We start from the raw sequence: 13862 nt of genomic DNA on the forward strand, positions 1-13862 counted from the left end.
CTGCCTTATCCTGCTGGCATATCAGGCAAGTGCGGACGTAAGTCTCCACGTCGTCCCGCATCTGCGGCCAATAGTAGGCCCTCTGCACCAAGGCATAAGTACGCTCCTCTCCCTGGTGTCCCGCCCAAAGAGTGTCGTGGCACTCCGAGATAAGTGATTTCCTTAGGTCCCCACCTTTCGGCACATATAGGCGGTTTCCCTTGGTCATCAACAATCCATCTTCCAACCAAAATTGCCGAGCTTTGCCCTGCTCGACAAGCTGGATCAGGCCCTGCGCTGCTGGATCTTTCGACAATAACTCCCGCGCCCGATCCCTGATAGAGGTGGCAACTGCGCTAGAGGAGAGCGCTGCTACCGACCCCAAACTCGCCAAATCTGCCCTACGGCTGAGGGCGTCTGCCACATGATTGCTGGAGCCGGCCCGATACTCCAGCACGAAGTGAAATTCCGACAGCAACTCCTGCCAGCGTGCCTGTCTACTGGTCAGCTTCGGCTGCGACATAAAGTGACTTACCGCAGTGTTGTCCGTCCTGACCACAAAGTGAGAGCCCAACAAATAATGCCGCCATAATCTTAGGCAATGAACGACGGCTAGTAGTTCTTTCTCATGCACCGAATAGCGTCGCTCAACATCTTTAAGCTTCCTGCTCTCAAAGGCAACTGGATGGCCATCTTGCATTAGGACCCCTCCTAACGCAAAGTCTGAAGCGTCTGTCTCCACCACGAACGGCTTCGACATGTCCGGTAAGGCCAGCACAGGGTCTGTCACAATTGCTTTCTTCAAATTGTCGAAGGCGACTTGGCATTGGGGTGTCCAATTCCAAGTCTCCGTCTTTTTCAATAAATCCGTCAGGGGCCGAGCTATCTCGGAGTAGCCCTTCACAAAACGCCGATAATAATTTGCCAACCCAAGAAATGAGCGCAAGTCATGAATGTCTTTCGGCAGCTGCCACTCCTCAATAGCCTGAACTTTCTTGGGGTCCATTCGTATGCGTCCTCTCTCCACAATGTGCCCCAAGAAACTGATTGTCTCCTGAGCAAACGAGCATTTCGACACCTTCGCATATAGCTCGTGCTCGCGGAGTCTCGTCAGAACCTGCCGCAGATGGTCTACATGCTCGGCCAAGGTTCTACTGTAAATCACGATGTCGTCCAGGTACACCACCACAAATTCATCCAGAAAACCATGGAGTACCTGGTTCATTAGCGTGCTGAAGGTTGCGGGAGCGTTCGTCAGGCCGAAAGGCATGACAAGGAATTCAAAAGCTCCGTACCGTGTGACTACTGTCGTCTTTGCCTCATCGCCCTCCTTGATTCGGACCTGCCAGTAGCCCGACCTCAAGTCTATCTTGGTGAAATATTTCGCCCGGCTAAGACGGTCAAAGCAATCCGCCACCAACGGTATCGGGTACTTGTTCTTCACTGTAATCTTGTTCAACGCCCGATAGTCACAACACATACGTAGGGAGCCGTCGGCCTTCTTCTGAAATAGGACCGGCGCCCCATACGGCGACTTAGCGGGTTTGATTATTCCGCTCTCCAACATGTCCTTCAGTTGTTTCCTAAGCTCCACCAGCTCAGGCTGCGACATCCTGTATGGTGCCCTGGCGGGCGGCTTCGTGCCTGGCACCAACTCGATTTCGTGATCCACTGCCCTCTTCGGCGGAAGCTTCCGAGGCAGCTCGTCCGGCATCACGTCCTCGAACTCTTTCAGCAACTTCTTTATTTCGCCAGGGATGGGCCCTGACGTCTCCTCAATTTCATCAAAACGAAGGGTGCACAAGTAGGATGGTTCGTTCCGTTTGCGCCCCTTCTCAAACTGCATGGCCGACAGATTTTTCTCTCCCGTACGCCCGGCCAATGTGGGGATAATACAAGGTTTGGCCCCCAGCATCATCAACGAATCAACATGCGGCAAAACCGCTGTACGTGTGTCCCGCAAAAATTCAAGCCCGAGGATGAGCTTGAAGTCGTCCATCACCACGACAGAAAGGTTGGTCTTGCCCTCAAAAGAACCAACCTTAATCAGCACAGATTTGGCCACACCAGCAATAGGTTGCGCGGCCGAGTTTATCGCCTTTACTCGCCCAACTCCTTTCTCCAGCACGAGCCCAAGTCTCTCTACTTCAGCGCTCGCAAGGTAGTTGTGCGTAGCTCCAGTATCGATCATGGCACGGATGGGCTTGCCATGAATCTTCACATCCACAAACATCAGCCCTTTCTTCCGAGGATTCCGGGGCTGTGTTTCCTCTTCCGGCTGGCTCGCAGTAAGAGCCGGGGCAGTCTTTCTTGCATGTGGTGGAACCAACTTCTTTGCCGCCACTTGGGACAGCGTGTTGCACCATTGGGAGATGGCGCCCAAGTTGTCCTCCTCTTCTTTCGATTCGTGCCCACCACTCGCAGATGCTTGTGGCTCCATAGTCTTTGCGGGCGACGCCTTGTCAGTAAAGGTCGCCAGCGCGTTCAACAGTTGTTTCTTCGGGCAGTCCCGATATCTATGTGGGCCGTCGCATAGGAAGCATCCACTGTTCTTCTGCGGCGCCCCCTGCTTTGTCTCCTGGGGCCTGTTCTTGCCCGAACTGCCCATTGAACTACTCTGAGCGTGGGGCTTCCGATCTCCCCCACCTCTGTTGGAGTTACTCTTGAATGATTTCGCCCCGCCCGGCTTATTCTGTACAGGACCAGGCGTCGTCTGTCTGTCCCTCCGGCCCTCTGGGTTGAAATCTGTCAAGCGTTCGGCCGCTGCCATAGCCGACCCCAAATCAGTCACCCGTTGGCGCTGCAGCTCAAGACGCGCCCACGGTTTCAGGCCCTCCATGAATGTGAAGAGCTTGTCCTTCTCCGACATATCCCGAATGTCCAGCATCAGTGCTGAGAAAGATTTCACATAATCTCGCACGGAGCCTGTGTGCTCCAACTTCCGCAATGCCCGCCTGGCATTGTACTCGACGTTCTCCGGGAAGAACTGCTCTCGAATCGCTTCCCGAAGAAGAGCCCAGGTATCAAGCCGCAACTGATTGGCTTGGATCTCCGCATATTTGGTGCGCCACCACAGCTTGGCATCACCCGTCAGATACATTGTCGCCGTCGACACCTTCCTTGCCTCATCTTCCATATTTGCCGCAAGGAAGTATTGTTCCATATCAAAAAGGAAGTTCTCGACCTCCTTCGCATCCCGAGCACCACCATAGGCCTTCGGTTCAGGAATCCGAAGCCTAGCACCATGATCCTGAGCAACAACAGGGGCGTTACTCACGGCACGTTGGAGCAGACCAATCTGAATCGACATCTGTTCCATATCACGCCGCATATCGGCGATACCGCCACCTCCAAAAGCACTGCCCATCTCTTGGACAACCTGCCGACACTCGTCGAGTTCGGCACTCAGCACCGACACTTCAGTTTCGAGGGAAGAGACCTTCTCTTCCAAATTCATCACCATTTCAGTCAACCGGGAGTTTTCATCCTCCAGGTTCGCAGCTCGTTCGCTAGGCGACGCTGCTCGTCGCGGGCTCTCAGCATCTTGCCCCGACATTCTCGCAGCAGAATTTGCTTGGGTCACAGCAACCCGCCTCGGCCCCATGAGGTACCGAGGCTCTGATACCACTTCTCACGAGGCGCCTTCCGCAATGCGGGGAAAGGGGCACCGTGTGGCTAGCAGTCCGCAGACTACTTCCGCCAATAGCAACACACCACCGAAAACCCGACGGGCACTAGCACAGCACACCGACAGGAATAGCAACAGCAATAGCAACAGCAAGCAACAGCAGCAAGCAACAGTAAGCAAGGTGCAGTACGAAAGCAGTAAATTGAGCACGCGATTCAGAAAGTAGATTTCATTGCATTGAACGATTACATATACATTGTACAACGATGCTAGCGCAAGGGGATCGCCTTGAGGGGGACACTAGCACGTAGACTACACCAAGCTTCGAGAACTCATTCCCCCCTATAATAGGCTTAAAAAAGTTTTTCCTATTGACAGCAGTAAACATTGAAAAAGCTGAACATCGCACCTCAGGAGGCCTAACGTCCCCCTGAGCAAACAAAAGTATTTACAACGTACATCAAGTACAAGACAAAAGACCAACGCCTAAAAACTCTAAGACTGCGGAAGCCTAGCGTCTGGGCGAAGGTTGTTGGTCGGCCGAGTAGAGCGGTTGGGTGGCCGAAATGTGCCGAATGTGCGTCAAGGGTGCCGAGTGCGCGGGCGGCCCTTGACACCGTGCCCGCGCAGGCGCGCGCGCGCGTGCGCCAGTCGGCCCTGCCTGTGCCCGCGCAGGCGCGCGCGCGCGGGCTCCAGTCGGCCATGCCTGTGCCCGCGCAGGCGCGCACGCGCGGGCGCCCGTCTGCCGTGCGCGCGCGGCCGCCGGCCGGCGGCGGCGGCCGGCGGCGTTTGCCGGCAGCGGCGTCTTCCGGCGGCCTGCGGGGCCTGCCGGCCGGCGGCGGTTTTTTCCCAAATTTTGTTCAAACTTTTGCGACGCATAATATAACTGAATATAATAAAATAAATATTTCGCGATACAAATACGATGCGTAAAAAATTAAAAAATTATTCTAATGTGACTTCATATTTTTCCCTTTTTTCCCTTTTATTTATTATTTTTTTAATAATTAAAATAATTAAAAAATATTTTCATAACTCAAAAATAAATTATTTCGACAAAAATTTATTAGTCATGTGATTTTGCGGTGACGTGCAAATTTTCGGCAGCGTCCGCAAAGGCGCGCGCGCGCACGTCAGCAGCATCCGCAAAGGCGCGCGCGCGCACGCGGGGTTGTTTCCGCAAAGGCGCGCGCGCGCACGCGGGGCTGTTTCCGCACCGGCGCGCTCGCGCCGGCGGGCCTGTTTCCGCAAAGCCGCGCGCGCGCACGCGGGGCTGTTTCCGCACCGGCGCGCTCGCGCCGGCGGGGCTGTTTCCGCAAAGCCGCGCGCGCGCACGCGGGGCTGTTCCCGCAACGGCGCGCTCGCGCAGGCGGGGCTGTTTCCGCACACGCGCCGGCAGCGTCCGCACAGGCGCGCGCGCGCACGTCGGCAGTGGCTTCCTACACGGGCGCCCGTCTGCTGCCGACAGGCCTGCGCGCGCGCACGTCGGCAGTAGTCGGGCAGGCGGCGTCTGCCGCCGTCGGCAGTTTTTTCCCGATGCTTCTTCAATCTTCTGGGACGCATAATATAACATAATATAATAAAATAAATATTTCGCGATTCAAATACAATGCGTAAAAAATTAAAATATTATTCTAATATGTCTTCATATTTTTCCCTTTTTTCCCATTTATTTATTATTTTTTTTAATAATTAAAATAATTATATAAATATTTTAAATTAATAATTAATAATAATTATTTTAATTAAAATAATTAAATTAATCGTGTGATTTTGAGGCGACGTGAAAATTTTTATGCTGCACCCGCCCAAGGCGCGCGCGCGCACGGCGGCAGTGCCCGAGCAGGCGCGGGCGCACGCCGGCAGTGCCCGCGCTGGCGCGCGCGCGGGCGCCCGTCGGCAGTGACCGCGCGGGCGCGCGCGCGGGGGCGCCCGTCGGCAGTGCCCGAGCGGGCACAGGCGCGGGCGCCCGACCGCCCTGCCTGTGCCCGCGCAGGCGCGCGCGCCCGACCGCCCTGCCTGTGCCCGCGCAGGCGCGCGCGCGCGGGCGCCCGACCGCCCTGCCTGTGCCCGCGCAGGCGCGCGCGCGCGGGCGCCCGTCCGCCCTGCCTGTGCCCGCGCAGGCGCGCGCGCGCGGCCGCCCGAGTCGGCCATGCCTGTGCCCGAGCAGGCGCGCGCGCGCGGGCGCCCGTCCGCCCTGCCTGTGCCCGCGCAGGCGCGCGCGCGCGGGCGCCTGTCGGCCATGCCTGTGCCCGCGCAGGCGCGCGCGCGCGGGCGCCAGTCGGCCCTGCCTGTGCCCGCGCAGGCGCGCGCGCGCGGGCGTCCGTCTGCCGTGCGCGCGCGGCGGCCGGCGGCCTCTGCCGGCCGGCGGCGTCTTCCGGCCGAAGGGCGGCCGCCGGCTGGTGGCGGTTTTTTCCCAAATTTTTTTCAAACTTTTGCGACGCATAATATAACTGAATATAATAAAATAAATATTTCGCGATACAAATACGATGCGTAAAAAATTAAAAAATTATTCTAATGTGACTTCATATTTTTCCCTTTTTTCGCTTTTATTTATTATTTTTTTAATAATTAAAATAATTAAAAAATATTTTCATAACTCAAAAATAAATTATTTCGACAAAAATTAATTAGTCATGTGATTTTGCGGTGACGTGCAAATTTTCGGCAGCGTCCGCAAAGGCGCGCGCGCACGTCGACAGCGTCCGCAAAGGCGCGCGCGCGCACGCGGGGCTGTTTCCGCACCGGCGCGCTCGCGCCGGCGGGCCTGTTTCCGCAAAGCCGCGCGCGCGCACGCGGGGCTGTTTCCGCACCGGCGCGCTCGCGCAGGCGGGGCTGTTTCCGCACACGCGCCGGCAGCGTCCGCACAGTCGCGCGCGCGCACGTCGGCAGTGGCTTCCTACAAGGGCGCCCGTCTGCTGCCGACAGGCCTGCGCGCGCGCACGTCGGCAGTAGTCGGGCAGGCGGCGTCTGCCGCCGTCGGCAGTTTTTTCCCGATGCTTCTTCAATCTTCTGGGACGCATAATATAACATAATATAATAAAATAAATATTTCGCTATTCAAATACGATGCGTAAAAAATTAAAATATTATTCTAATATGTCTTCATATTTTTCCCTTTTTTCCCATTTAATTATTATTTTTTTTAATAATTAAAATAATTAAATAAATATTTTAAATTAATAATTAATAATAATTATTTTAATTAAAATAATTAAATTAATCGTGTGATTTTGAGGCAACGTGAAAATTTTTATGCTGCGGCCGCCCAAGGCGCGCGCGCGCACGGCGGCAATGCCCGAGCAGGCGCGGGCGCACGCCGGCAGTGCCCGCGCTGGCGCGCGCGCGGGCGCCCGTCGGCAGTGCCAGCGCGGGCGCGCGCGCGGGGGCGCCCGTCGGCAGTGCCCGAGCGGGCGCAGGCACGGGCGCCCGACCGCCCTGCCTGTGCCCGCGCAGGCGCGCGCGCGCGGGCGCCCGACCGCCCTGCCTGTGCCCGCGCAGGCGCGCGCGCGCGGGCGCCCCGCCGCCCTGCCTGTGCCCGCGCAGGCGCGCGCGCGCGGGCGCCCGACCGCCCTGCCTGTGCCCGCGCAGGCGCGCGCGCGCGGGCGCCCGACCGCCCTGCCTGTGCCCGCGCAGGCGCGCGCGCGCGGGCGCCCGTCCGCCCTGCCTGTGCCCGCGTACGCGCGCGCGCGGGCGCCCGTCGGCCCTGCCTGTGCCCGCGCAGGCGCGCGCGCGCGGGCGCCAGTCGGCCATGCCTGTGCCCGCGCAGGCGCGCGCGCGCGGGCGCCAGTCGGCCATGCCTGTGCCCGCGCAGGCGCGCGCGCGCGGGCGCCAGTCGGCCCTGCCTGGGCCCGCGCAGGCGCGCGCGCGCGGGCGCCCGAGCTCCCTGCCTGTGCCCGCGCAGGCGCGCGCGCGCGGGCGCCCGTCCGCCCTGCCTGTGCCCGCGCGGGCGCCAGTCGGCCATGCCTGTGCCCGAGCAGGCGCGCGCGCGCGGGCGCCAGTCGGCCATGCCTGTGCCCGCGCAGGCGCGCGCGCGCGGGCGCCAGTCGGCCATGCCTGTGCCCGCGCAGGCGCGCGCGCGCGGGCGCCAGTCGGCCCTGCCTGTGCCCGCGCAGGCGCGCGCGCGCGGCCGCCAGTCGGCCATGCCTGTGCCCGCGCAGGCGCGCGCGCGCGGCCGCCGGCCGGCGGCGGCGGCGGCCGGCGGGGTCTGCCGGCGGCGGCGGCGGCCGGCGGGGCCTGCCGGCCGGCGGCGTCTTCCGGCCGGCGGCGGCCGCCGGCTGGCGGCGGTTTTTAACCAAATTTTTTTCAAACTTTTGCGACGCATAATATAACTGAATATAATAAAATAAATATTTCGCGATACAAATACGATGCGTAAAAAATTAAAAAATTATTCTAATGTGACTTCATATTTTTCCATTTTTTCCCTTTTATTTATTATTTTTTTAATAATTAAAATAATTAAAAAATATTTTCATAACTCAAAAATAAATTATTTCGACAAAAATTAATTAGTCATGTGATTTTGCGGTGACGTGCAAATTTTCGGCAGCGTCCGCAAAGGCGCGCGCGCGCACGTCTCCGCAAAGGCGCGCGCGCGCACGTCGGCAGCGTCCGCAAAGGCGCGCGCGCGCACGCGGGGCTGTTTCCGCACCGGCGCGCTCGCGCATGCGGGGCTGTTTCCGCACACGCGCCGGCAGCGTCCGCACAGGCGCGCGCGCGCACGTCGGCAGAGGCTTCCTACACGGGCGCCCGTCTGCTGCCGACAGGCCTGCGCGCGCGCACGTCGGCAGTAGTCGGGCAGGCGGCGTCTGCCGCCGTCGGCAGTTTTTTCCCGATGCTTCTTCAATCTTCTGGGACGCATAATATAACATAATATAATAAAATAAATATTTCGCGATTCAAATACGATGCGTAAAAAATTAAAATATTATTCTAATATGTCTTCATATTTTTCCCTTTTTTCCCATTTATTTATTATTTTTTTTAATAATTAAATAAATATTTTAAATTAATAATTAATAATAATTATTTTAATTAAAATAATTAAATTAATCGTGTGATTTTGAGGCGACGTGTCCGCGCAGGCGCGCGCGCGGGGGCGCCAGTCGGCCCTGCCTGTGCCCGCGCAGGCGCGCGCGCGCGGGCGCCAGTCGGCCATGCCTGTGCCCGCGCAAGCGCGCGCGCGCGGGCGCCCGTCGGCCCTTCCTGTGTCCGAGCAGGCGCGCGCGCGCGGGCGCCAGTCGGCCATGCCTGTGCCCGCGCAGGCGCGCGCGCGCGGGCGCCAGTCGGCCATGCCTGTGCAGGCGCGCGCGCGCGGGCGCCAGTCGGCCCTGCCTGTGCCCGCGCAGGCGCGCGCGCGCGGGCGCCAGTCGGCCATGCCTGTGCCCGCGCAGGCGCGCGCGCGAGGGCGCCCGTCTGCCGTGCGAGCGCGGCCGCCGGCGGCGTCTTCCGGCGGCGGCGGCGGCCGGCGGCGTCTGCCCACCAGCGGGGTCCGCCGGCCGGCGGCGGCGGCGGCCGTCGGGGCCTACCGGCCGGCGGCGGTTTTTTCCAAAAATTTTTTTAAACTTTTGCGACGTATAATATAACTGAATATAATAAAATAAATATTTCGCGATACAAATACGATGCGTAAAAAATTAAACAATTATTCTAATGTGACTTCATATTTTTCCCTTTTTTCCCTTTTATTTATTATTTTTTTAATAATTAAAATAATTAAAAAATATTTTCATAACTCAAAAATAAATTATTTCGACAAAAATTAATTAGTCATGTGATTTTGCGGTGACGTGCAAATTTTCGGCAGCGTCCGCAAAGGCGCGCGCGCGCACGCGGGGCTGTTTCCGCACCGGCGCGCTCGCGACGGCGGGCCTGTTTCCGCAAAGCCGCGCGCGCGCACGCGGGGCTGTTTCCGCACCGGCGCGCTCGCGCAGGCGGGGCTGTTTCCGCACACGCGCCGGCAGCGTCCGCACAGGCGCGCGCGCGCTCGTCGGCAGTGGCTTCCTACACGGGTGCCCGTCTGCTGCCGACAGGCCTGCGCGCGCGCACGTCGGCAGTAGTCGGGCAGGCGGCGTCTGCAGCCGTCGGCAGTTTTTTCCCGATGCTTCTTCAATCTTCTGGGACGCATAATATAACATAATATAATAAAATAAATATTTCGCGATTCAAATACGATGCGTAAAAAATTAAAATATTATTCTAATATGTCTTCATATTTTTCCCTTTTTTCCCATTTATTTATTATTTTTTTAATAATTAAAATAATTAAATTAATCGTGTGATTTTGAGGAGACGTGAAAATTTTTATGCTGCGGCCGCCCAAGGCGCGCGCGCGCACGGCAGCAGTGCCCGAGCAGGCGCGGGCGCACGCCGGCAGTGCCCGCGCTGGCGCGCGCGCGGGCGCCCGTCGGCAGTGCCCGCGCGGGCGCGCGCGCGGGGGCGCCCGTCGGCAGTGCCCGAGCGGGCGCAGGCGCGGGCGCCCGACCGCCCTGCCTGTGCCCGCGCAGGCGCGCGCGCGCGGGCGCCCCGCCGCCCTGCCTGTGCCCGCGCAGGCGCGCGCGCGCGGGCGCCCGTCCGCCCTGCCTGTGCCCGCGCAGGCGCGCGCGCGCGGGCGCCCGTCCGCCCTGCCTGTGCCCGCGCAGGCGCGCGCGCGCGGGCGCCCGAGCGCCCTGCCTGTGCCCTCGCAGGCGCGCGCGCGCGGGCGCCCGTCCGCCCTGCCTGTGCCCGCGCACGCGGGCGCCCGTCGGCCCTGCCTGTGCCCGCGCAGGCGGGCGCGCGCGGGCGCCAGTCGGCCCTGCCTGTGCCCGCGCAGGCGCGCGCGCGCGGGCGCCAGTCGGCCATGCATGTGCCCGCGCAGGCGCGCGCGCGCGGGCGCCAGTCGGCCATGCCTGTGCCCGCGCAGGCGCGCGCGCGCGGGCGCCAGTCGGCCGTGCGCGCGCGGCCGCCGGCCGGCGGTGGCGGCGGCAGGCGGCGTCTTCCGGCGGCGGCGGCGTCCGCCGGCCGGCGGCGACGGCGGCGGCGGCTGCCGGCGGCGGTTTTTTCACAAATTTTTTTCAAACTTTTGCGACGCATAATATAACTGAATATAATAAAATAAATATTTCGCGATACAAATACGATGCGTAAAAAATTATTTTAATGTGACTTCATATTTTTCCCTTTTTTCCCTTTTATTTATTATTTTTTTAATAATTAAAATAATTAAAAAATATTTTCATAACTCAAAAATAAATTATTTCGACAAAAATTAATTAGTCATGTGATTTTGCGGTGACGTGCAAATTTTCGGCAGCGTCCGCAAAGGCGCGCGCGCGCACGCGTGGCTGTTTCCGCACCGGCGCGCTCGCGCCGACGGGCCTGTTTCCGCAAAGCCGCGCGCGCGCACGCGGGGCTGTTTCCGCACCGGCGCGCTCGCGCCGGCGGGGCTGTTTCCGCAAAGCCGCGCGCGCGCACGCGGGGCTTTTTCCGCACCGGCGCGCTCGCGCAGGCGGGGCTGTTTCCGCACACGCGCCGGCAGCGTCCGCACAGGCGCGCGCGCGCACGTCGGCAGTGGCTTCCTACACGGGCGCCCGTCTGCTGCCGACAGGCCTGCGCGCGTGCACGTCGGCAGTAGTCGGGCAGGCGGCGTCTGCCGCCGTCGGCAGTTTTTTCCCGATGCTTCTTCAATCTTCTGGGACGCATAATATAACATAATATAATAAAATAAATATTTCACGATTCAAATACGATGCGTAAAAAATTAAAATATTATTTTAATATGTCTTCATATTTTTCCCTTTTTTCCCATTTATTTATTATTTTTTTTAATAATTAAAATAATTAAATAAATATTTTAAATTAATAATTAATAATAATTATTTTAATTAAAATAATTAAATTAATCGTTTGATTTTGAGGCGACGTGAAAATTTTTATGCTGCGGCCGCCCAAGGCGCGCGCGCGCACGGCGGCAGTGCCCGAGCAGGCGCGGGCGCACGCCGGCAGTGCCCGCGCTGGCGCGCGCGCGGGCGCCCGTCGGCAGTGCCCGCGCGGGGGCGCCCGTCGGCAGTGCCCGAGCGGGCGCAGGTGTGGGCACCCGACCGCCCTGCCTGTGCCCGCGCAGGCGCGCGAGCGCGGGCGCCCGAGCGCCCTGCCTGTGCCCGCGCAGGCGCGCGCGCGCGGGCGCCCGTCCGCCCTGCCTGTGCCCGCGCACGCGCGCGCGCGCGGGCGCCCGTCGGCCCTGCCATGCCTGTGCCCGCGCAGGCGCGCGCGCGCGGGCGCCAGTCGGCCCTGCCTGTGCCCGCGCAGGCGCGCGCGCGCGGGCGCCAGTCGGCCATGCCTGTGCCCGCGCAGGCGCGCGCGCGCGGGCGCCCGTCTGCCGGCCGGCGGGGGCTTCCGGCCGGCGGCGGTTTTTTCCCAAATTTTTTTCAAACTTTTGCGACGCATAATATAACTGAATATAATAAAATAAATATTTCGCGATACAAATACGATGCGTAAAAAATTAAAAAATTATTCTAATGTGACTTCATATTTTTCCCTTTTTTCCCTTTTATTTATTATTTTTTTAATAATTAAAATAATTAAAAAATGTTTTCATAACTCAAAAATAAATTATTTCGACAAAAATTAATTAGTCATGTGATTTTGCGGTGATGTGCAAATTTTCGGCAGCGTCCGCAAAGGCGCGCGCGCGCACGCGGGGCAGTTTCCGCACCGGCGCGCTCGCGCCGGCGGGCCTGTTTCCGCAAAGCCGCGCGCGCGCACGCGGGGCTGTTTCCGCACCGGCGTGCTCGCGCCGGCGGGGCTGTTTCCGCACACGCGCCGGCAGCGTCCGCACAGGCGCGCGCGCGCACGTCGGCAGTGGCTTCCTACAAGGGCGCCCGTCTGCTGCCGACAGGCCTGCGCGCGCGCACGTCGGCAGTAGTCAGGCAGGCGGCGTCTGCCGCCGTCGGCAGTTTTTTCCCGATGCTTCTTCAATCTTCTGGGCGCATAATATAACATAATATAATAAAATAAATATTTCGCGATTCAAATACGATGCGTAAAAAATTAAAATATTATTCTAATATGTCTTCATATTTTTCCCTTTTTTCCCATTTATTTATTATTTTTTTAATAACTAAAATAATTAAATAAATATTTTAAATTAATAATTAATAATAATTATTTTAATTAAAATAATTAAATTAATCGTGTGATTTTGAGGCGACGTGAAAAATTTTATGCTGCGGCCGCCCAAGGCGGGCGCGCGCACGGCGGCAGTGCGCGAGCAGGCGCGGGCGCACGCCGGCAGTGCCCGCGCTGGCGCGCGCGCGGGCGCCCGTCGGTAGTGCCCGCGCGTGCGCGCGCGCGGGGGCGCCCGTCGGCACTGCCCGAGCGGGCGCAGGCGCGGGCGCCCGACCGCCCTGCCTGTGCCCGCGCAGGCGCGCGCGCGCGGGCGCCCGCCGCCCTGCCTGTGCCCGCGCAGGCGCGCGCGCGCGGGCGCCCGTCCGCCCTGCCTGTGCCCGCACGGGCGCCCGTCCGCCCTGCCTGTGCCCGCGCGGGCGCCCGACCGCCCTGCCTGTGCCCGCGCAGGCGCGCGCGCGCGGGCGCCCGTCCGCCCTGCCTGTGCCCACGCAGGCGCGCGCGCGCGGGCGCCCGAGCGCCCTGCCTGTGCCCGGGCAGGCGCGCGCGCGCGGGCGCCCGTCCGCCCTGCCTGTGCCCGCGCAGGCGCGCGCGAGCGGGCGCCAGTCGGCCATGCCTGTGCCCGCGCAGGCGCCCGTCTGCCGTGCGCGCGCGGCCTCCGGCCGGCGGCGGCGGCCGGCGGCGTCTTCCGGCCGGCGGCGGTTTTTTCCCAAATTTTTTTCAAACTTTTGCGACGCATAATATAACTGAATATAATAAAATAAATATTTCGCTATACAAATACGATGCGTAAAAAATTAAAAAATTATTCTAATGTGACTTCATATTTTTCCCTTTTTTCCCTTTTATTTATTATTTTTTTAATAATTAAAATAATTAAAAAATATTTTCATAACTTAAAAATAAATTATTTCGACAAAAATTAATTAGTCATGTGATTTTGCGGTGACGTGCAAATTTTCGGCAGCGTCCGCAAAGGCGCGCGCGCGCACGTCGGCAGCGTCCGCAAAGGCGCGCGCGCGCACGCGGGGCTGTTTCCGCAAAGGTGCGCGCGCGCACGCGGTTCTGTTTCCGCACCAGCGCGCTCGCGCCGGCGGGCCTGTTTCCGCAAAGCCGCGCGCGCGCACGCGGGGCTGTTTCCGCA

The sequence above is a fragment of the Sesamum indicum genome, linkage group LG3 (assembly GCF_026168435.1).
Source record: "Sesamum indicum cultivar Baizhima isolate 11 linkage group LG3, ASM2616843v1, whole genome shotgun sequence".
In the NCBI taxonomy this organism is placed as follows: domain Eukaryota; kingdom Viridiplantae; phylum Streptophyta; class Magnoliopsida; order Lamiales; family Pedaliaceae; genus Sesamum; species Sesamum indicum.